This window comes from Caretta caretta, chromosome 5, assembly GCF_965140235.1.
Source record: "Caretta caretta isolate rCarCar2 chromosome 5, rCarCar1.hap1, whole genome shotgun sequence".
NCBI lineage: Eukaryota > Metazoa > Chordata > Testudines > Cheloniidae > Caretta > Caretta caretta.
The window spans coordinates 114,294,945-114,316,837 of record NC_134210.1 but is presented as its reverse complement, the minus strand read 5'-3'; the positions used below and the strand labels follow the sequence as shown (position 1 = coordinate 114,316,837).

General features: G+C 39.1%; 1 long non-coding RNA gene across 1 annotated transcript in view; it reads right to left on the bottom strand.

Annotated features, from left to right (window-relative positions):
• Positions 1-4,446: 4,446 nt before the first annotated feature.
• LOC125636656 (uncharacterized) overlaps positions 4,447-21,893 on the bottom strand; it is a 41,147-nt gene continuing 23,700 nt past the window's right edge. The window contains exons 4-5 of the long non-coding RNA XR_007356674.2: positions 9,059-9,107; positions 4,447-7,104 (exon numbers count right to left, since the gene is read on the bottom strand). This is a non-coding gene — a long non-coding RNA (uncharacterized LOC125636656). The remainder of the gene's footprint in view (positions 7,105-9,058; positions 9,108-21,893) is intronic.

Below are 21,893 nucleotides of genomic sequence, written 5' to 3'. Positions count from 1 at the left end.
AATTGCTTGTTTGGACTTGCACGAGAAATTTGAAAACTGGGATGCATAGTCAGTATGAAGTAACACTCAGACTAGGTGCTTTACCTCCTCCTCCAGCACATTTCATCATTTTCTATTCATTGTAATTTTTAACAACCTAATGACAGGCAATCTTCAAAGAGATACAGAAGAACTTTGAGAAATAGATTGGGTACAAAGAATAGATTGCATACAGTCATGGATGCAGGGGTGGATTAAGGCAGGATCATTGAATCTGTGGGATCAGGGCCTGGCCATGTGAGGAGGCTGAACACAGGAGTGAGTCAGTGAGGAACAAAAAAGATTTTATGCTGGGGGGCTGGGAGGGGAAAATGAAGGACTCCAATGTGGGGAGGCAGATTGGAAGGAAGAGTTCATTTCAGTGGCCAGGAGAGGAATATTAAGAAAATCTGGGGGTGTAATGTTATTGGTCTGGGGGCTGAAGTTTTGGTTATCTAGATCCTGTTTAGCTTTAAGCAATGGCATACAGTTTATTTGAAAATAAATGTGTGAGATTTTAAATGTTAAAAGGTGTAAGATAAATGCAAGCACTATTGAGTAAATACTCTCTAAACAGATGGACAGAATCATCTGAAATACAGTAAAAGGAAAAAAAGATCCTGAATAGTGAATATATTGACTTTCACTTTGACAAATACATTAAAGTAACACCCTAGAAATAGAAATACTTCACACTTCTATAAGACTTTCACCCGAGTATCTCAGAGCAAATTACAAACATTAACAGCAGCTCTCATTCCCTAGTACAATGCAGGGGAATGTTTACACCCAAGTAAAATCTATTTGCAGTGGAATTTTTTTTAAATCACAGAAATATTGCTTTTACCAAACCTAAATTCGGTCCCTACATTGATTCAACTATGGTCCTTTAATCAAAGGCTGCTGGAAGCTCTTTGCACATCAGAGATTTGTGTATGTGTGACAGGGTAGGAGATGGAGACAAAAAAGCTGAGCTAAAAGATAGTCTGCTTGCTTCCTAAAAACACACACATGTGTACATCAATGTTTGCCTCTCAAGTGAACTGAGGAGCTTTTGCTGGCTGCAAGTCTATAGTGAAATTCACTTCTGTGCCAACATAAGGCAAAGGGGTGAAAATCACCCATGCCATACATCATTAGCAAAACCAGATAGTTTGCAGTGGATCAACATGTAAAATATATGTGGGAATAATGGAAAAATTCTGTCATTAAAAGGTAGCCTAAGCCTGTCCACTTCTGCATAAAAAAGCAAATGTGATAACATTGTTCCCTTTAGAAAGGAAAAGCCCTTATATTTTACAGGCTCATAGAGTTTATCAGTGGTGACTGGCTTATTCTGTCCCAGCTTCCAATGAATAGATGAGGAAGAGGTGAAGAATTATCAATTCTGGAGATTATAAATTCACAATCAATGGAGAAAAATGTAAAAACACAAGAGCTAACAACAATAGGCTGTGTACATCTATCCATTATTTGGAAAGGCAACACAGTAACATTGGGCTTTCTTAAGGGACTTATTGTGCTCAGCCCTACACAGGTGCACAAGGTTAGGTGAGGGGCCAAGGACCTCTTCAAATCCTGAGCGTGCACTGATGACCTGCAATGGCCACTGTGCCCAAGAACTGACAATGCCGATGCTGGCACCAGAAAGGGGTATGGCCAAAGTCCTGACCCACCAGTGCATCAGCCAATGAAGTTGACTTGTGATAGGGAGGCATGTATGCCATGCTCCCCCACCTCCACTCCTGGCACCGTGACCTGATGAGGCACAATGTCTATGAGAGCTCTTACTTTGCACTGCCTCCTGCCATGGCCTCTCTTAAAGCCACAACTGAGCTCTAAACACACATGGATACTGAGAAAGGCAGATGGACCAAAACCAAAACTGTTTTTCCAATCCCCTCCCACAACCTGAGAGACACATCTAAACCAAGACCAGGGATGGTCCCATTAGATCAGGGGTGCCCCACCTCATAAAGCCCACAGCCAGCTTCAACACAATATACTAACAGCTGATTCATCAGTGTTTTGTCGTCATGCTTACATCATTTTAGTTTACACAAGTGTGTAAACAGAGAATAGTGTACATAGAAACAACCTCTCTAAATACATGCTAAACAAGCTGAACTTAAAATATAAATCAACACAGGTTACTTTATATCTTATTAAAATATGTAGAATCTGTTGGCCCACACAAGGTTGTGCTTAGGTGTATGTGGCCCTCCTGTGTAATAAGGATGGGCACCACTGATTTAGATGACCCCAAATATAAAATTATAAACCGGAGCTATGAAGTTTTGTGGTTGAACTCCACTGGTTGAATATTATTCATCTACTACATTGATGAAAATCACAATTATTCATTAATTTATTAGAATATTATGTGATGAATAAATGGTGGTGATTAACGACCATCTTCATCAAATAATGTATTCAATGTTGATCTCTTCTGCTTTGGACTCGGGCTCTTGTTTTGTCCTCTCTACTCAGAAAGCCTTGTGTTGTGTGGAAGGTGTCATGTATGTTCAGGGAATTACAGATTTGGCCTTCAAGAGGAGGAGATGGAGAATACTTTCAGTGGTTCTGACTCATTTTATTTCAAGAAATTCAGGGTCTGATCTTGCAATTTCTCCAAAACTCTCTTTGACTTCTGTCATAAGTATAAAGGGAAGGGTAAACACCTTTAAAATCCCTCCTGGCCAGAGGAAAAACCCTTTCACCTGTAAAGGGTTAAGAAGCTAGGATAACCTCGCTGGCACCTGACCAAAATGACCAATGAGGAGACAAGATACTTTCAAAGCTGGAGGGAGGGAAAAACAAAGGCTCTCTCTGTCTGTGTGATGCTTTTGCCGGGAACAGAAAAGGAATTGAGTAAGTAATCTAGCTAGATATGCGTTAGATTCTGTTTTGTTTAAATGGCTGATAAAATAAGCTGTGCTGAATGGAATGTATATTCCTGGTTTTGTGTCTTTTTGTAACTTAAGGTTACAAAAATCCCTAGAGGGATTCTCTATGTTTTGAATCTGATTACCCTGTAAGGTATTTACATCCTGATTTTACAGAGGTGATTCTTTTACTTTTTCTTCAATTAAAATTCTACTTAAAATCCAAGGGTTTGGGTCTGTGTTTACCTATGCAAATTGGTGAGGATTTTTATCAAGCCTTCCCCAGGAAAGGGGGTGTAGGGTTTGGGAGGATTTTGGGGGGGAAAGACGTTTCCAAGTGGGCTCTTTCCATGTTATATATTTGTTAGATGCTTGGTGGTAGCAGCAATAAAGTCCAAGGGCAAAAGGTAAAATAGTTTGTACCTTGGGGAAGTTTTAACCTAAGCTGGTAAAAATAAGCTTAGGGGTTTTTTTCATGCAGGTCCCCACATCTGTACCCTAAAGCTCAGAATGGGGAAGGAACCTTGACAACTTCCATGGGAGCTCTATACATGTCCTCATCTCTTTCCCTGCAGCGTTCTCATCCCTTTTCCCCACAGCAGAATAGAGGACAATTATTGTCCCTGCTTTGGTCTGAGAAAGAACTACATGATGGGGCCCCCAATTTTTACTAAGGCAGTTAGAATTAATTTATGATAATCTGAGGTATCGAGAGGGCAATTGGAAAAGTCAAATCTCCTTAATGGCACAACCCAGTGGACTCAGAAACATGCCAATTAAGGAATGGTCCTGATTATCAGAGGCTCATAAGAATACATTGTACTTAGAGATAATTGCCTGTTTCATGAATTATTGTAAAAAATAAGCATAGTACAATCCATTTGACTCCCTGAGTAATAGACACCCGACAAAGAAACTGTAGTTTCGCAACTCTGGGTGCTTTTTCACATTCTGATTTAAAATTGATTTAGGTTTATGAAATTAAAATAGACTAAGTCCTTTGAAGTGTAATAAAATAACTAAGATAGAGTTGAGGAAGCTGAAATCACACACTAGTTTTCTTGAGCAGATTAGCAGACATTTGAAAACATGGATCTGTACCACAATTATGCCTATTATTGATACACATTAACAGAGCAGGTTTCAGAGGAACAGCCGTGTTAGTCTGTATTCGCAAAAAGAAAAGGAGTACTTGTGGCACCTTAGAGACTAACCAATTTATTTGAGCATGAGCTTTCGTGAGCTACAGCTCAAGCTCACGAAAGCTCATGCTCAAATAAATTGGTTAGTCTCTAAGGTGCCACAAGTACTCCTTTTCTTTTTATTAACAGAGCAGAAGAACATGCCATAACAGCTCTGAAGAACCTTTTATCAGTTCACAAAAGATCAGTTTTATACAAAGGAAAAAATATGCTAAAGAAAAAAAGGAACTGAGACTAAAGCAGAGTGAAAAGTGAACATTTTTCATTGTCTATTCATTTGAATTCAAAAAATGAATTTCTATCTGATTGTTTTCACTACCCTTTTCATATTTGCTTTCTATGGACTTTGAGCAGTCATGTTTTACTGGCACTAATACTCAAGAAAAATATATATTAAGCTCCAGTATCTGAAAATGCACGATGGGCAAAATTCAACCCTGTGCAAAGATCCAGCAAAAGGCTCGTCTATTACTTATGCCCCACATAAGCCCTCAAAATAGGGCTAAAGCAATACACAGACCTGTGGTGCACAGGGATGAATTTTACCCTGACAGAAAATTTTCAATTATATATTCTATTTCAATATTCAAAATTTGCAATTTGTGTGTAGTAGTTAGCCACTTAAGTCATTAAGCAGAATTAATTCCATGAGACCCGTGCTGCTGACCAAGCATGCCAGTTTTGAAGCTCAGATACCAGAGCCACAATGACTGGCTTGCAAGCTATTCATGTAGCAGAACAGATGTTTGTAAAGAAATTTGTGACTAATTTTATTACATTACTAAACTGAAGCACTCTATCAATAGAATGATACCAAAGTCAACTTGTACATTCTTTTAGCGTTTTGTTGTCATGCTTACATCATTTTAGTTTACATTCATTCAATAGTACATTCATTCAATGTCCCAGAACTAACTGAGTTGACTGGTCTTTATTTTTTTAAGCCTTATAGTAGCATCTTCAACATAACAGAACTGAAAGTAAATTACTTTCATGCCAGTCTACATGATTATGTTTACTGTCTTGCCAAATTACTATTTTTATGAGGACAGAGTGGACCACAAGATGGCTTTACTGTTATTCAACTATTCTCAGTATTAGTCTGGGTAGGGTAATATTAAAAAACTAAATGAACTTGGAAAGCTGCCTGTTTAGTTATAGATTTAGGCTCCAGTCCTGCAAAGAATTACAACCATGTGAGTAGTTCCACTCATCTTACTCTACTACCCTGGTGTCTCAATGGGACTAGGTGCTTGGAGTTAGGGCATGCATTGTGTTTTGGTCCTTAGCCCCCAATCCAGCAACCCCTGGCTCTAGTGAGTGATTCTTATCCATGCAAGCAGCCGCACTAACTTCAGTTAAAGCAGAGGCAAATGCTTGGGAGTTTTGCCATCAACTATAATGAAGCCAGGATTTCACCCTACAAATTTCAATTTAGGATACAACTCTCCAAGCCTCTACTTTGAAAATACCTGTATTTTATATCAACCACTTTATTAAGTTCAACTGACTCACCCTTTTAATACATACATTTGATTTATTTCAGAGATTGGGATTTCCCCTTTCTAATCCCCATTTCATTAATTTATGCTTACATCCTTTATGCTTACATCCTTGTTTTCTCAGGTGCTTTGTGGGTTGGTTTTTTCTGAGGGCTGCAAAGACAATTTAATGTGCCTATTTTCTGTAATCTTCTGAAATGACACAGCTGAGTGAAATTTTGCCCCAAACTAACAATTTGTAAAAATAATGGATTTTGTAAAAACAAGTTAATAGAAATCTTCCCAGGATTGTTTTAAAACTGAATTTCAGTGGAGATGGTTTCCTTTAAAGAAAAGAAAAGAAAAGAAAAGAAAAGAAAAGAAAAGAAAAGAAAAGAGCAAGGATTCTCTTGCAGAGTATCTTGCAGAAACCAATCCAAATATTGCAGCATTGTGCTAGTCAAATATGTGAAAACATAAAAGCAAAAAATATTAACTAACTAAAAGCTATATAAAAGTGAAACTAACCAGTTTCATTTATCAAGCTGAGATATGCAAAAAGAAAAGAAACAGCCTAAATGATTAAAAGTACCTCATTTTAAAAAAACTCTGTTTTAGTAATCTAAAGGGGTATTTTAAAAACACAGATACAGAAGTTATATGATTTTTAAGGTGACAATATTCCTTTAATATGTAGCATAGTGAAGTTATGCACACCTGAAGACTGAACATCATAAAAAAGGGCAATGACTCTTAAAACGTTTTCACTGTTACAGCACACATATGTACTTAGGGATTAAGAACAGATTTCTGTATTAATTTTAAATTCTAAAATGTAGTGGGTAACTTGAATGGGAATATTTCCCCAATATGAAATAACAATATTTATCAGAAATAGGGAAATACACAAACTACTATCTAGAAAAGAGCAGTAACTTACCTACTAATATCTAAGGTACAAAATTCATGCCTACAGTGTGCCTTATTTAATCTAATCAAAGCATAACTATTTGTTGTACACAGCCTAATCAGCACTGGTAAGTAAAGAACTGAAAATTAGTAAAGCACTTAAACACATGCATAACTTTAAAGATGTGAGCATTCTGATTGACTTCAGTGGGATTACTCACATGCCTAAAGTTACAAAACCGCTTAAATGGTTTGCTGGGTTGGGGTTGTATGGAGGATTTACCTGAGCCAAGCATGACTGCTGAATTGGGGAATGATCTCCAATTTTCATGCATTCAAAACTCTCACTGACTTTCCATGTTTAACTCATGATCCCTTCCCCTGGCATGACAAAGATAACAACTGAAGGATTAAGCTATATCCTCCATTCTCTTTCTTATGTGCTAATTTGCTGACTTCATTCCGAAGCTTTGGTTTCTTTCTTCAGGGATATGTACATTCCTTGTTGACGACCTGATCTTCCTGAGTCCTTCATTAGGAGGCATGCCATATAGTATATCCGTAGGGACTTTCAAATAGCCATGTACTGAATGTCCAGAGCCTGCAACACTGAAATCAGTGAGAGTGTTGTCATTAGCATCAATGTGAACAAGACTGGACCCTGAGCAAATCACCCATGTTTCTCTAGGCAACAAGTGTTCTGCCCTAATCTATTAAAGAAAGAAATATTTTTAAAGTTTTAGTGTAAACAGGTCTTCATTAATTTACCTTGATTTGCAAAATCTGTTTTGGTGTCTGGAGACTCATTTTAGTTATTTACGGTAAAATTGGTATCTAAACATATGCAGCATGCACTATATTGTTTTTTTTATTGATTTAATATGCATAGGCACTTTTAAAATCTGAGTCAGACACTGATTATTCCGGTTTAACAAAAACTATGATGCCTCACAGGGTGTTAGGGCAAGAGCTTATTCCTTTCTCCAAAACAAAGATTTAGCTAAGGCCTGAGCCTGAAAATCCTGACTTAGTTACGTCAGTGGTCTTCAACGAGGCTCTGATCCTGCAGTACTGTAGCCAGTGAGGGCAGGAGCAAGCCCCTGCTCTGAAGGGACTGCCTTCCAGAAAGATTGTAATTGAGTCTTTATGCTCATTCAGTCCAGAATCTCCCTGCTGCGACTCCCAACAAAGATACCAATTAGTGCCAATTATGATGTTGCTCTTGTCCACTAGGAGCTGAGGAGGGTCCATCATCTTTTTCATACAGAACAGGATTCAGCTGTTAACTACTTTCAGTCACCATCAACCTAGGTAAAATTCAAACCAATGACTAGATCTGACAGGTTCTATATCCTATTAGGAGTCCCCAACCCATCATGATCCTGCCTCCTTCCCAAAATATTTAGACAGGTCACAAGTACAAACGAAAATAAAATGTGGGATTACATTTTTTTTAAAAAGTCATTAAGTAATGGAGCATTTTTCATCTCTCAACAAACAGCTGCAACTAAAATTTTAAATGGAACTTTGTCAGGATAAAAATCATATACATAAAAAAATGTCTTCAGCTGTGTTACCAATATTAATACCTTAATGATGAAAAGTTAAATTAATGTGAGAAATCTAATTGACTTTTTATTCATTTATTATGTTTGTTTAGATTTTGCACTTCATAAAAACATACTAGTCAGTTTCACTTTGGTTCATGATGAGTTTAACTTTCTGGATCTCATGCATTATACCAATGCCTCAGTGCCTGGCTTTCAAATACTGAACAGGAATTTTTAAATCCAAACCAAAACCTGTTTTCATTTACTTGATCTTAAAAAAACCCATTTCACTGAATACTGTGTTTCATAAAACCTCCTTTTTTCCAAACAAAGGATCTTAATTTTGCTTACCTCATCTATGTGAATAATTCTAGGTCAGACAAATGACTCCAATGCAGTCCATGAAACTGCTTGCGTCAGTAGATATTGCTTATATGAGGTTGCAAATCCCAGATAAGGACAACAGAAGATAAGAAAAAATCTCCTACCTCATTTTTGCTCTCTCTACAAAACTGAAATGCAGCATCTCTGTAAACTTTAAAGGTTAGAGGTTTAGAGACAGATTTTGTATTGTATATAGAACTATAATAAAACATAATGAAGCAAAACATAATGTAAGCGTAACGAATTCCAAAGTTTTTATATTTTAGGGCCTGATCCTGCAAACCCTTTCTTATTGGAGAGATTCTGCAGCCCTTGTTCCCATACATGCTGTTTACTCATGCAAGCAGTTCCATTAAGTCAATGGGACTACTCAGCAGAGCTACTCATTGTGAGTACAGATTGCAGGATCTGATCTATACATAAGGATGTACGGATCAGACTGTAAGATAAAAAAGTATAAACTTCATCCTGATTACATTATATTTTGCTTCATTATGCTTTTATGACAGTTTTATATACAACATCAAAATCAGTCACCTAACCTCTAACCCCTCTACAGATTATACAGAGACAATATTTCAGTTTAGGAGAGAAATTAAAAAAAAAAAATAGGAGGCAGTTTTTCTTACCTGCTATCTTCTTCATCTTCTTCTTCATTGTTATGGCCCAGTGCCAGCACTTAACAGATCAGAGACCAGGACAAAGAAAAGTTAATTACTGTATGTAAACCGAGTTTTTTCTATGACTCATTTGTTCTCAATGAGGTCTCCTGCATGCTAACTGTTAAACAGTACAGTCATTACATTTTTTTGACAATTAATGCAAATTCTACAGCTTTGCTGTCTTCATAAATGACAACACCCATCTGTGTTAAAACTTGCATTTTTTCCAATTATCAAAAGATACATTGATATTAGATTTCGGACTTCATCTTGTACTCTCTACTCAGATGAAATTCTGTTTGACTCTATTGAATCTTTTGTCTGAATTAGGTCTTTTGGAGTCAAAATTGTTGCAAAGTAATCTCTTTTTTCATTATGATATATATGTGTACACACATACAAACACACACTCTCTAATATGAGGACATTTCTAATTTCATACTTCATAAATTTTATACACCGAGTTTACAGCTTACAAAAAAACCACTCAGTGAAACTAGAGACAATGCCCCTGGCCTCATGTGTAAAACAGAGGAACTAACTATGCTCCCACTGCAGTCAATGACAAAATTCCTTTCGGCTACACTGGTGCCCTATAAATTCCCTTGACTATTTAGAAACACAATTTCTAATCCCTGCAGATATAATTCATAATTTCTTCTGACTGAGCTGCATAATCTATGTTGTGGGTGTGTGTCTTTCACTTTATCCATTTTGTGAGGTATGGGTCCTTGAGGAGAGACCTCAAAAACAAAAAGATTCTTTCTGCTCTGGATAGATGTTAAAGATTCCATGGTACTTTTTGCAAGAGAAAGGACTCACTCTAGTGAGCAAGGCTAAATTTCTGTGGCACTACTTAAACATCTTGTGCTACCAAGACCCAGCTTGTGCCTATATGAGAGTCACTCCAAACACCTATTTATAATCAACACGACCATCCTATCAATCATTTGGTCTTTGATATTTTTGCAGTGTAACTTGTTTTCTCTATAGTTCATATATTATGCTAGAGTTTGTTTAATGGAGCTGAGTTTTCTTTCTTTTTACTCTATTAGTGTTGAAAATATTTTTTGGGAAAAGTCAGAAGAATTATTTATATGCTTGAAGGAATCTGAAAAGTAGCTGGAAGTCACTTGCTTCTCATGTTTATTTATTTAGTCTGAGATGATCACCACATATTGAACACTCACCATACAACATTACATTGCTCCAATCCTTGAGTTATTACTACACATTTCAAAGAGTATAATTTACACAACTGCTGTCTTGAGGCTGCATTTTTTCTATCACTGATGAAAGATCACAAGGGAGAGAGCAAAGAAAATGACTGTTTCATGGGATCCCATATTTATGCATTTTCTTCAACCACAGATTGTTTTGGCAGTCTAAACAGTAGCTTGTAAAGCCTTCTTTGATGTCACCAACATGCTCGTTTTATATATTTAGTGTAAAACAAAAAGAAATATTTCTCAAAATAATATCACACAAATAATTATTATTTCACTAGAGATGGGCATGAACAAAAACATTCATGATCTGAATTCCTCAAAATAAGGAGGTATCTGAAATCCAAATGCAGAACAAGACTTGAACCCGAAGAAGAGCAAGGATGATAAAGTGGTTAGGGCATTAGCCAGGGACTCAGGAGACCTGCATTCATTTCCCTGCTCTGCCTGTGAGATGTTGGGCAAACACTTATTTTCACTGTGTCTGAGTTCCCCAGTTGTAAAAAACGGGACAATGGCATTTCTGTACTTCACAGGGTGTCATAAATATAAAGGGAAGGGTAAACCCCTTTGAAATCCCTCCTGGCCAGGGGAAAGCTCCTCTCACCTGTAAAGGGTTAAGAAGCTAAAGGTAACCTCGCTGGCACCTGACCAAAATGACCAATGAGGAGACAAGATACTTTCAAAAGCTGGGAGGAGGGAGAGAAAAAAGGGTCTGTGTCTCTCGGTATGCTGGTTTCTGCCAGGGATAGACCAGGAATGGAGTCTTAGAACTTTTAGTAAGTAATCTAGCTAGGTATGTGTTAGATTATGATTTCTTTAAATGGCTGAGAAAAGAATTGTGCTGAATAGAATAACTATTTCTGTCTGTGTATCTTTTTTGTAACTTAAGGGTTTGCCTAGAGGGGTTCTCTATGTTTTTGAATCTAATTACCCTGTAAGATATCTACCATCCTGATTTTACAGGGGGGATTTCTTTATTTCTATTTACTTCTATTTTTTATTAAAAGTCTTCTTGTAAAAAACTGAATGCTTTTTCATTGTTCTCAGATCCAAGGGTTTGGGTCTGTGGTCACCTATGCAAATTGGTGAGGCTTTTTATCCAACATTTCCCAGGAAAGGGGGGGTGCAAGTGTTGGGAGGATTGTTCATTGTTCTTAAGATCCAAGGGTCTGGGTCTGTAGTCACCTAGGCAAATTGGTGAGGCTTTTTACCAAACCTTGTCCAGGAAGTGGGGTGCAAGGTTTTGGGAAGTATTTTGGGGGGAAAGACGCATCCAAACAGCTCTTCCCCAGTAACCAGTATTAGTTTGGTGGTGGTAGCGGCCATTCCAAGGATAACGGGTGTAATATTTTGTACCTTGGGGAAGTTTTGACCTAAGCTGGTAAAGATAAGCTTAGGAGGTTTTTCATGCAGGTCCCCACATCTGTACCCTAGAGTTCAGAGTGGGGGAGGAACCTTGACACAGGGGTATTGTAAAGATGAATGCATTGAAGACGGAAAGGCGCACAGGAACTCCAGCAATGAAGGCCATGAATGTATCATAGCTAGAGTTTTACCAATAATACTTTACAATACTTTTCACTTACAAAGCTTTTTTATCCGCCTGTTGATCTCAAAACATTTCACGATGGGCAAGTATTATCATCTCCATTTTACAAATAGGAAGTAACAGGTCAAAGAGAGGCGCAGTCACTTGCCCAATGTCACAGAGTGAGTCTGAGCAGGCCCTCACATTGGTAGCCACGTCATTTAAAAACTTTCAAAGACATTAAATATCTGAATAGGACTGAGGGCCGAGTCCTGCTTGCCTGCATTCACTGTCAGGTGGCTACTCTAGAATGGACCGAAGGTTTTGGCACAAAGTAAATAAATGCTAGTGCACTGACCACATGAAGTATTTCTACAGATCTGAACATTTCTACCTGTTCTAGAGAGGTTCCCTATATGTACAATGGAGAATTATGCTGGAACCAAAATAATTTAACCTGAGAAATGTTTTAAGTGCAACCATTGGAAATACAGTCCTAAACTTGGCACTTTGATACTGATCAGCAACGCTGCCATACCTGCACCAATAAAATAGAATGGGAAATGCTTGTCATTATCCATCTTCCATTTTTAAAAAAAGGACTTGATTCTGCATTCTCTGTGCGATCAAAACTCCCACTGAGTTCACTAGAAGTTTTGGGTGTGCAAGGAATGCAGAACTAGGTCCAACAATGATCAAGAAACACTTCGTTTATTCAGGGCTTCCTAGAAGTTCTGTTGCTCAGACATGGCCTCCCACTTCTTTCAACATCCAAGCCTTTCCTTAATTACTTACATGCTCCTTGATTAGCACTTTACTGATTACAAATGATTTCTTTTTCTTGCATGGTCAGAACATATCCAGGCTGACAAAGGTTTTTCTCTGTTAAATCAGTGTATTCCCATCTCAGTATTACCGAATTACAGTCTGAAGATTCTTATATTTTAAAAACACTGATCCTGTGGTAAAACCTGTGGGACAGATTTCAGAGTGAGAGATCTTCCCACATCATTCCACTGAGGGGGTTGGAAGTGGGGTTTCCTCCTCTATGGAAAGAGGCTGCAAAGCTGATCCTTAAAGCCAGTAAATCTTTGGTGTGTGGGAGACCAGGGTAAACCTTACAAAGGCCTTGTTCCTCCAGAGTGGCACTGAATCTCAACCTGCCACTCCCTGCCCTGCTCAATTACAGTCATATTGTCAGGGCTTCCATCTTGCTATGGCTGCCTGTAGGCTCAGAACAAAAGGTAAATGAAGTCCCAAACTATTATCTTTCTAAACTAATTTCTATGGGACTGAAGAGGGGATGACGCAGGTGTATAATTAGTTGAGCTGGTTGAATACAGCCAAAAATAATTGTCAAATTATTTGTTTAATGAAAGACAGCAAAATTCCCTGGATAATGTACTGAAACAATAATGTTAAACCAACTCAACTAATATCGGAAACCACGCCAAAAAAAAACCCAACCACAAACCACCCCTGAATGTGTGTGGTTTCCAACGTGAGTTCCAGTAGATCAGGAAAGATTTGAACGGAACTCCCAAAACTTAGGAGGTTCACATTCTCTAGTCACTTCCAAAGCATCGTGGCTTGTACTTAGAGTCAATGACCATCAGCATTTTGACAGGTGTGTGTGCACTATTTCATAGCTCGATGCCCACATTTTCAAGGGTTGGACTCCTTGTTTACACTTGCACATGCAATATAAAAATATCTAATATCTGCACAAGCACTTTAAATAGTCTAATACCTGAGGGTGCACAAGCTGTAACATTTGTACATGCAAAGCCGAGGGTCTCTGGTTTCAAATTCTAACATCTGTATACCTGTAGGGGTCAAACCATTTAAAGGGCTTGGGCAGGTAGAAATTCTCTTAGCACACAAGTGTCCAGACCTGCAAAGTATGTGTCTAAGTATCTGTGCATACACACAGTGGGTGGGTAAAAGCCTAAATGAAAGCTTACTCATAAATAATGTGATGGTAATTACCATTAGAAATCATTTTATTTTCAAATAAGTACCAAAGTACATGAGGTCTATACCTTGACACAATACCAAATATATTGAATGCATTTATCCAATTGTTGTTTTGAATTTTTCATGTGAATCCAGTGCTAATGAAAAGTGGCACATTGCTAGACTTGGAGACTGAAGTCCTATGTACACCCAAAGAACAGATACAATACGTTCAGTGGCCATGCAAGCTTTCCCACACTCATAGGCGCCGACTTTCCAAAGTGCCAGGGGGTACTCGACCTCCAGCTCTGCCCAAGGCCCCACCCCCATTTCACCCAAGTCCCCACTCCCGCCCTGCCTCTTCCCGCCCCCATTCCACTCCCACCCTACCACTTCCTGACCCCAGTCCACCCCCTCCTCCGAGTGCGCTGTGTCCTCACTCCTCCCCCGCAGAGCCTCCTGCATGCCGCAAAACAGCTGATTGCAGTGGGCGGGAGGCATGAGGAGGGCGGGGGAGGCACTGATCCACAGGGCCCACCAGCGGGCTGGAGGCACTGGGAGGGGGGTGAGGGAGAGCTGATGGGGGGTTACCGGTGGGTGCTCACCACCCACCCATTTTTTTCCCCATGGGTGCTCCAGCCCTTGAGCACCCACCAAGTCGGTGCCTATGCCCACACGGTTTCACCAGATTTAAGGCATCTTGACTAGAAAGGACAGACCATGGTCTCTCTCCTGGAACTGTCAAAAAGGGGACCAAATAAGTGTAATTATGGTGGTACAGTACTCTTCATGATGGTGATAACGATCAAGTGCAAACTGGACTGAGACCATCAACTCATTTCACCTAGGCCACTAAACAGACATTAAAGGGTGAAAACTTTTGTTGAATACTGAGCTGAGCTTTGAATTTTAATCAGTGATCATGTATGGCATATCTCTGTGTTTGTGTATCTATCAACACACACACACAAAAACTATGTTAAAAGAATGCTATTAAGATTACAAACCATGGGTGGTGCGTTGCATAGGCTGGGGAAGGCTATGCCTCCCTAAACAGCCCAGCATGGCCATACCCATGCTCCTCCCCGAATCCCCCTCCTGATTGCCCTTGCCCCTTGGCCCCAGCCCAGGCAGGCTGCCTCTCTTCAGGGAAGCCGGCTGGGGCTAGGGGGTTGGGGAATTGGGGTGGGTTGGGGCCACCCCACACTGGGGGGCCCCCGGGCCCTAGGGCTGTGCTGCCCAGCGCTGGGGGGCAGAGGGGGCTGGAAGTTTTGGGGCTGCTTGCCCTGTGCTTGGAGTGCTGGGGCACTGGGTCTGGGGGGGGCACGATTGCCTGCCCACCCGGCACTCGGGGGTTGGCTGTGCATCACTCATCTGCCCAGGGCTCTGGGGGGCTGGCAGACACATTGAGAGGGGGATCAGGCGGGGGAAGAGGGGCAGGTCCTCGGCTGGGACAGGGGGTGGGGCTGGCCAGGGGCTAACCTCCCCCAACCGGTGGTTCATCCACCGCCCATGTTGCAAAAAAACCTCTCAATTGTTAGGAAATGCCAGAATTAAGGTTGTCTGTGCAACCTTAATTCAGCCCCCTTGTTTGTATGTATTATGATGCAGTTTTTAAATAAATGATCATCTATTTTTTTCCATAGCATGCATGCACACACGACTCATTCAGCACACAGAAAGGACAGTGTTCACTTATGGAATGGGTAGTTAGGCAATATTTCTTTTTAATCTCATTGTTCAATGTGTGGACCCATGCCTTATTTACCGCATGCTATTTCAACTCCTACTTTGAAGACAGAATCATTGATTTACTCAGGGGCTTTTCTTTGGCACTCATCACTATAGTATTTGAGCACTTCAGAAACTTTAATTTATTTTCACAACACGAGTAGGTATTGTTATACCCAATTTACAGCTGCGGAACTGAGACATAGATAGATGAAAGTCAAGAATATTCACTATATTTTGGTGCCCAATTTAAGACATCTAGGACCTGATTTTCCAGAGTATGTATCATTACATAGAATTTTATATGTTGAAAGTACAGCTCCCATTGACTTCATTTTAAGCTGAGAGCACTCAGCCCTTTGGCAAATCAGACCCCAGTCTCTCAAGTAAGGCATCAAGAAAACGAGGAACACACAATCAGTGATCACCTGTGGAAAGTTTGGTTTAAGTGACTTGTCTACCATGAGATAGGAACTATATGGCATAAGCTGGGCTGGAATCCAATTCACCAGGGCAGTATTAAACTGCCTTAACCACATGAGACCATCCTTTCTCTTCTTGCAACCCCCCCCCCATTCACTATTCCCCTTCCAACTTCTGCAATAAATGGAGCAGGGGTCCTACCGACAACAATCACCTGTCTCTTCCCTTCTCGCCTCCCCATTCGGCCTCTACTTGCCCTCACATTCACTGCCCCATCTCCACTGGCTTCCTGTCCCAGTCTCACTCAGTGGGCTTCTCATCCAAATTTGTGTCCCTCCATCCCCATTCACCTCCCTTGTCCCAGGATCTTTACCGAGCCAGTGCGCATTCGTCCCCCTCCCGCCTGGCTCTTTATCTGATATGTCTCCCCTCCCATTAATCTCTTTCCTCCGCCCACCGGTTCCCAGTTCTGGTCTCCTTGGCCAGCCAGTCCCAGTCTCCCACAATGGCTCCTCATCCAATCTCAGTCTCCTCACTCCTGCCCCTCCTCAATTACCTATGAAAATCTCCTTGCCTAACCAGTCCCAGTCTAATTTCTCTACCTGCTCCCAGATCCAATTCTTGTGCCTTCTGAGTATGAATCAGCAGTTTCCTCCTCCACACTGCCTGGGTCCTGCTGGAAGGTCATTGAGAACAAAGGAGAGACAGGCTCCTTTATCACAGTTCTGGTACCCAGTTCTAACCTTGGCCACAGCAACCCAGAACTGCAATTGTAGGGAAGGTCATGCTCAGCCCAGGCTGGAGCATGCCTAGTGTGGAAAGAATCTTCAGGGAAATTATGTGCAAAGTTCTAGCCTGTGTCTACTGAGCTTGTGAGAACTGTGATTTCTGGAAGGATTTTAATTAATCAACTTTGGGAAGATTGTCACAGGGACAGCAAAAGGCACATTCCTGATTCAAAGGTCACTCCTCTGCCAAATTTAAGTCTCTGCTCCAAAGCATGGGGGTGCTAAAGCTTCTCAAATAATTGTCACCAGAATTTTTTTAACACAGGCAAAACAACATATTTTTCCTTAGGCTTATTCTCAGAAATTAATAATCCATTTTAGCTGAAATTTGTCCCCAAATGGTAGGCATTCAGCAAGGGAAATTTTAGCTAAATGGTTAAATTTTGCCAATTTTATAAGTGACTTAAAACAGAATCTTATAATAGGAAATGACAAGAAAACTAAATAATAGGTAGGGCCATTAGCCCTGCCCATAATATGATACATACACTTCATCATGGTCATTAATCATAATATATGTAATTGATAAAAAGGTATTTCTTAATTGGAACTAAATATTTTTCCCTAAGTTAGCATATTACATTACCAAAAAACACTTCACTAATTTACCTTCTTTAAAAAATCTCATTTATAGCTTGCAAAGTGAGAACCTTAAGAGGTTATAAAAATATGAAATGACATAAAAGTCTGCAGAATGGAAAACTGTTTCTTGTATTTACTGAAATAAATCTGTAGAGTGCTCAGATCCCATGGACATGGCCTTAGTGAAAGAACCTAGATAGACTGAAGAGCAGTCTGTGGATATTGAAAACTGTACGTTCTCTCTTTGAAAAAGGCAGAAGCAATGGTTTTATGTAAGCCATTCGAATTGAGAGCGGAGCTTGCAAGAATTTCCAAGTTTTTTTTTTAACTTGACCCATTTACACATTAACATGAAACATCTCCGTTTTCTCAGACATCTACTGTTTGGGAACCTGTCATATAATTTGTCATTCTCAATGAGTCTGCATTTAACTGTGGGTGTAAAAAATACAAAGACGAGGTGTGCCCGGCGAACCCAGGATATGAGTCACTTCAGCCAACATTTTGCATTATATCCTTCCTACGTAGTAATTAAACGAAACAAGAAAGGAAAAAAGAGAAGGGGTAACAGAAAAGGGAGGAAACAGATTCCCTTAGGGTTAGGCTTTCCCACCTGTCCATAAGAATGATGTTTTCCTCATCATTTAATTTAGAAGAATCATGAAAGGGATTAGTAAGAAAGATAACAGTAAATTAATCACCAGGAAGGAGGGTGATGACAATGTCATAGATTGAATAAAAACTGCGTGTCTCAAAGGGACTTGCCTTAAAGGTTTTCCTTTAAGGTTAGGAGAACTCAGTTTGCTAAATTTCAACCTATTTGAACAACACAGTATTTGAATGGAATTATCTGAGGTTTGTGTTTTGTTTAGATACCTGGAGCATGGGGTGAGCACAACGTGTGTGTGTGTGTGTGTGTGTGTTTGTGTGTGTAAGCAATTACTATCATCCAAAACTAGTCACCTGGAAAGATACTCAGAATCCAGACAATTAAAAGGTAAGGGCAGTTTAAATGAATTTTTGAAATGTTCAGATTGGTGTGGAGCATACTCTGAAGTGCACTTTTGAAATCTTGCTACCAATTGTCAATGTGCTTATATGTATTTTTGAAATGTTAGTGTTTTTTGTGCATGTTTACCATTGTTCAGTCAGAGACTGTACCAAGATTAGGGCAAAATACTTTTTACTGGTGTCAAATATATAACATGCATCAGTGTAAAAGATAAATGTTCTTTAAAAGCTGATATTTCCTTGAGACTTTCTTATAGTTAGACCATCATACAGGAAGACAACACGAAGTGCAGGATTACTTGCTAGGTAATAAAACTGCCATCTAGCTAGCCATCTGTCCATCCACTCAATCAAGTTCACACGCCACAGAATCCAAGCACTTTCTGATTTCCCTCTGGTGTGAATGTATTGGGCTGTTAGGCCCTTATAGACTTCAAATAGATCAAGTGACATGGAGAGATTCCTAAAAACAGATAAAAGATACCACTTGAGTAGTTAACAAATATTCCTGTTCCTGCATAGTTTAAAAAATCATCAACAAACCCCCCCTGCTGTAGGATAATCCCTGCCATCAGATCATCTCTCCTATATTTCTTAAAGCAGATTTGCCAATACTCACAGACCGACCAACCATCTCCTGAGTTATAAAGTCATTCAAAATTAATAGAATTTACTGTACCCTGAACCACTTAATTATTTGCCTACTGATTGTGCTATAAAATCTACAATAGAAAAATATCTTGTGACAAGGACAAATAGCAACAACATACTACATTTGAAGATATAGTTCAAGGAATCTTATTCATGAATCCTTCTATAATTTTAGGCAAATCATAGCAGAAAGTATTTTAGTCTTTTGGGGCCCAATGGAATGTTAATAATGCCACAAGTGGCATGTGAGTAGTCCCACTAGTGCATGTGAGTAGTCCCATTGACTTCAGTGGAAGAGCTATTCATGTGCATAGAGTTAAGCATTTGCTAAGTCTTAGCGTGGTCACGATCTTGATTTGCATAGCACAAGCTTCCATTTAGTCAAAAAAATGGTGTAGTTTTAAAATTAAATTTCCCCTGAAAAATAACAGGGTTAATACTATGGGAACATTTTTTTTTTTAAATGACAAAACTTGAAAAAAAATTGCAAACCCAGAACTTCACCAGGTTTTCTCATCCCTAGTTTCTTTATGTATCTGTTCATCTGACTTCTTCTGGCAGTGTATTTGAGATGTTCAATCTGGCAGGTAATTCTGTTCATTCCAGGAAAAAATACAAAGGGGGAAAATGCATACAAATGTTATTCTACTCTATTCATGCTCTGTTGTGTTGGCTTTCATATTTAAACTTAGCAGCACTGTTTTACAATAATTAGTTTCCATTACATATTAATCTGTTTTGTCAGCAGTAAAGAGCAGCAAACAACAAACCATACCATCCTCCAGGACTCCAGGGAGATTAATTACATCCTAGTTATTAATCAATAATAGTAACTCTCCTAGAAAAGTGGGTGCTTATAAATGTATATGAAGGAAATGTTTGCCTTTACTATAAAAGGGTAAAGTTTGCTATGTAAACTCTAGTGCTCTGCTATTTTTCCTTCTCTGCAGTTGTAGTTCTAGACAAACATTTCACTTGAGCTAAGTTACAACTTCATCCATCAAATATTATATGTGACTGCTGAAAAGCAGTCTTATTCACCATTTTAGAGGTAAGTAACCTAATTATAGTGTGTTGAGCTACAGTAGATCTGTGTTTTCCTTGAATTTCAGGATACTATCACATTTCTCTCTTAAGCCTGAGTTCAGACAATTGCTCATACAGTGTCTGCACAAAAGACTTGGCAGTACAATACAATACAAGCTTGTCTTTACTTTTTGTGGTGGGCCCATAAAAGATAGAAACCTGATCTCTTCTTTCAGCTTTTACCAGTGAAATGGTGGATTGACAGAGTCACTACCATGCTGCTCTGGATAGAAATAAAGAGTCAGAAAACCTATAAAGGTATAATAAGGTGTCAGTTTTGCTAAATCCGTATGTCCTAATTGCACCTACAATGTAAAGGGAAGATTTTTCAAAGGCACAAATGGCAGGTAGGTGCCTAATTTCCATTGAAAGGGTCAATGTAATACACTGAAAGTCAATGGGAGTTGGGTGCCTAGTTGTGTTGTTGTGTCGTTGAAAATACCACCCAAATATTTTGTTTTCACCTTAATGAATTTAGTCCCAGACAAGGTACATGTATTGAATGCAGGAGATCTTGGTGCAATGATTAATCCAACAATGGGTGGAGAAACTGCTTCACGTATTCGTACTTGAAAGCTACTACAAACAGCTAGTTAAAATATAGCTGGAAAAGGGAATCGTGTGGTACATAGTAGCTTTAGGATACATATATTTATTATTAATTATTAATTATTATTATTATTATTTAAAATCACATGGTTTGCTTCTATCAGCAAAAACTGTTCTAGGACACATCATTTCCTAGCAATGCCAGGGCTCATCCTCACAGGTATTTACTATAAGAATTGCTGCACCATCAGCATGTGTCTCAATCATTTTGCAGTTGGAATTGGGAGTAAAAGACCCTCCTTTCTTCCAATACCACACAGAATATGGTACTTTTCCAAGTTTCCTTCTGTCAGAGATAGCATTTTAAAAATATTATTTACAAGAAAACTATACCTTGAGGACAGTTTCCCCTAATGTGCTACTGTGGCAATGGGGACACTGAAGAAGCAGCAATGCAGCAAAGACTGTTGCCTGTCCAGCATAAAAAAATGTATCAAAAGTAAATTCACAAACTAGAAAATAAAATAAAGCAAGAGGAGCAACATCTGGCTTGCTGTACTACAGCTAGAATGGATGGGAGTTTTATCAAAAGGTACTAAGTTGAGATGGAGCTTTTGGTAAACAAGCAAAGAGGGCATGCTACACGACTTTAAAACAAAACTTTATTGCTCAGCTAATAAAGCAGGGAAATGTTGGCTAGATTACTTGTAGACAAGAAAGACTCTAATCCAATCTCAGCTATTTCAAATAATACAGTAGATCTAGCTAGCACATTTTATAAAATACATTTTATTAGCACCTGTATCCATCAGAAGCAGCAGGCTCTGACAGCAAAATGCTTGAGTTTCTTGATTAATTAAATCTCCCCATTATTACTCAGCCAAATCAGGAATAGGCTCTGGGTCAACCTGTGACCAGGGTGGAATTGTTAGAAGGAATCAGGCCCTGATTCAGAAAAGCGCTTAAGCATGTACTTAACGTTCAGAATGCACTTATGTGCTTTGCTGAATAAAGAGGAAATTACACAAGTTTAACAACTTTTTCAGTGATTAATTTTTGCAGAGATTGACAAGGGTTACCAGCTGGTAAAATGCTATTTGTTAAATTGTTGTGATATAACGACACCAAATATTTTGTCTAGTATTCATTCAGCTCTAGGATTAAATTTAGGCCTCAAAAGAGGAACAAGTTATGGGCCAATAGCTATTAAAAAAAAAAGATTCTAAACATGCGAACTACAAAGTCCTGACAAGCTTTATACTGGACTA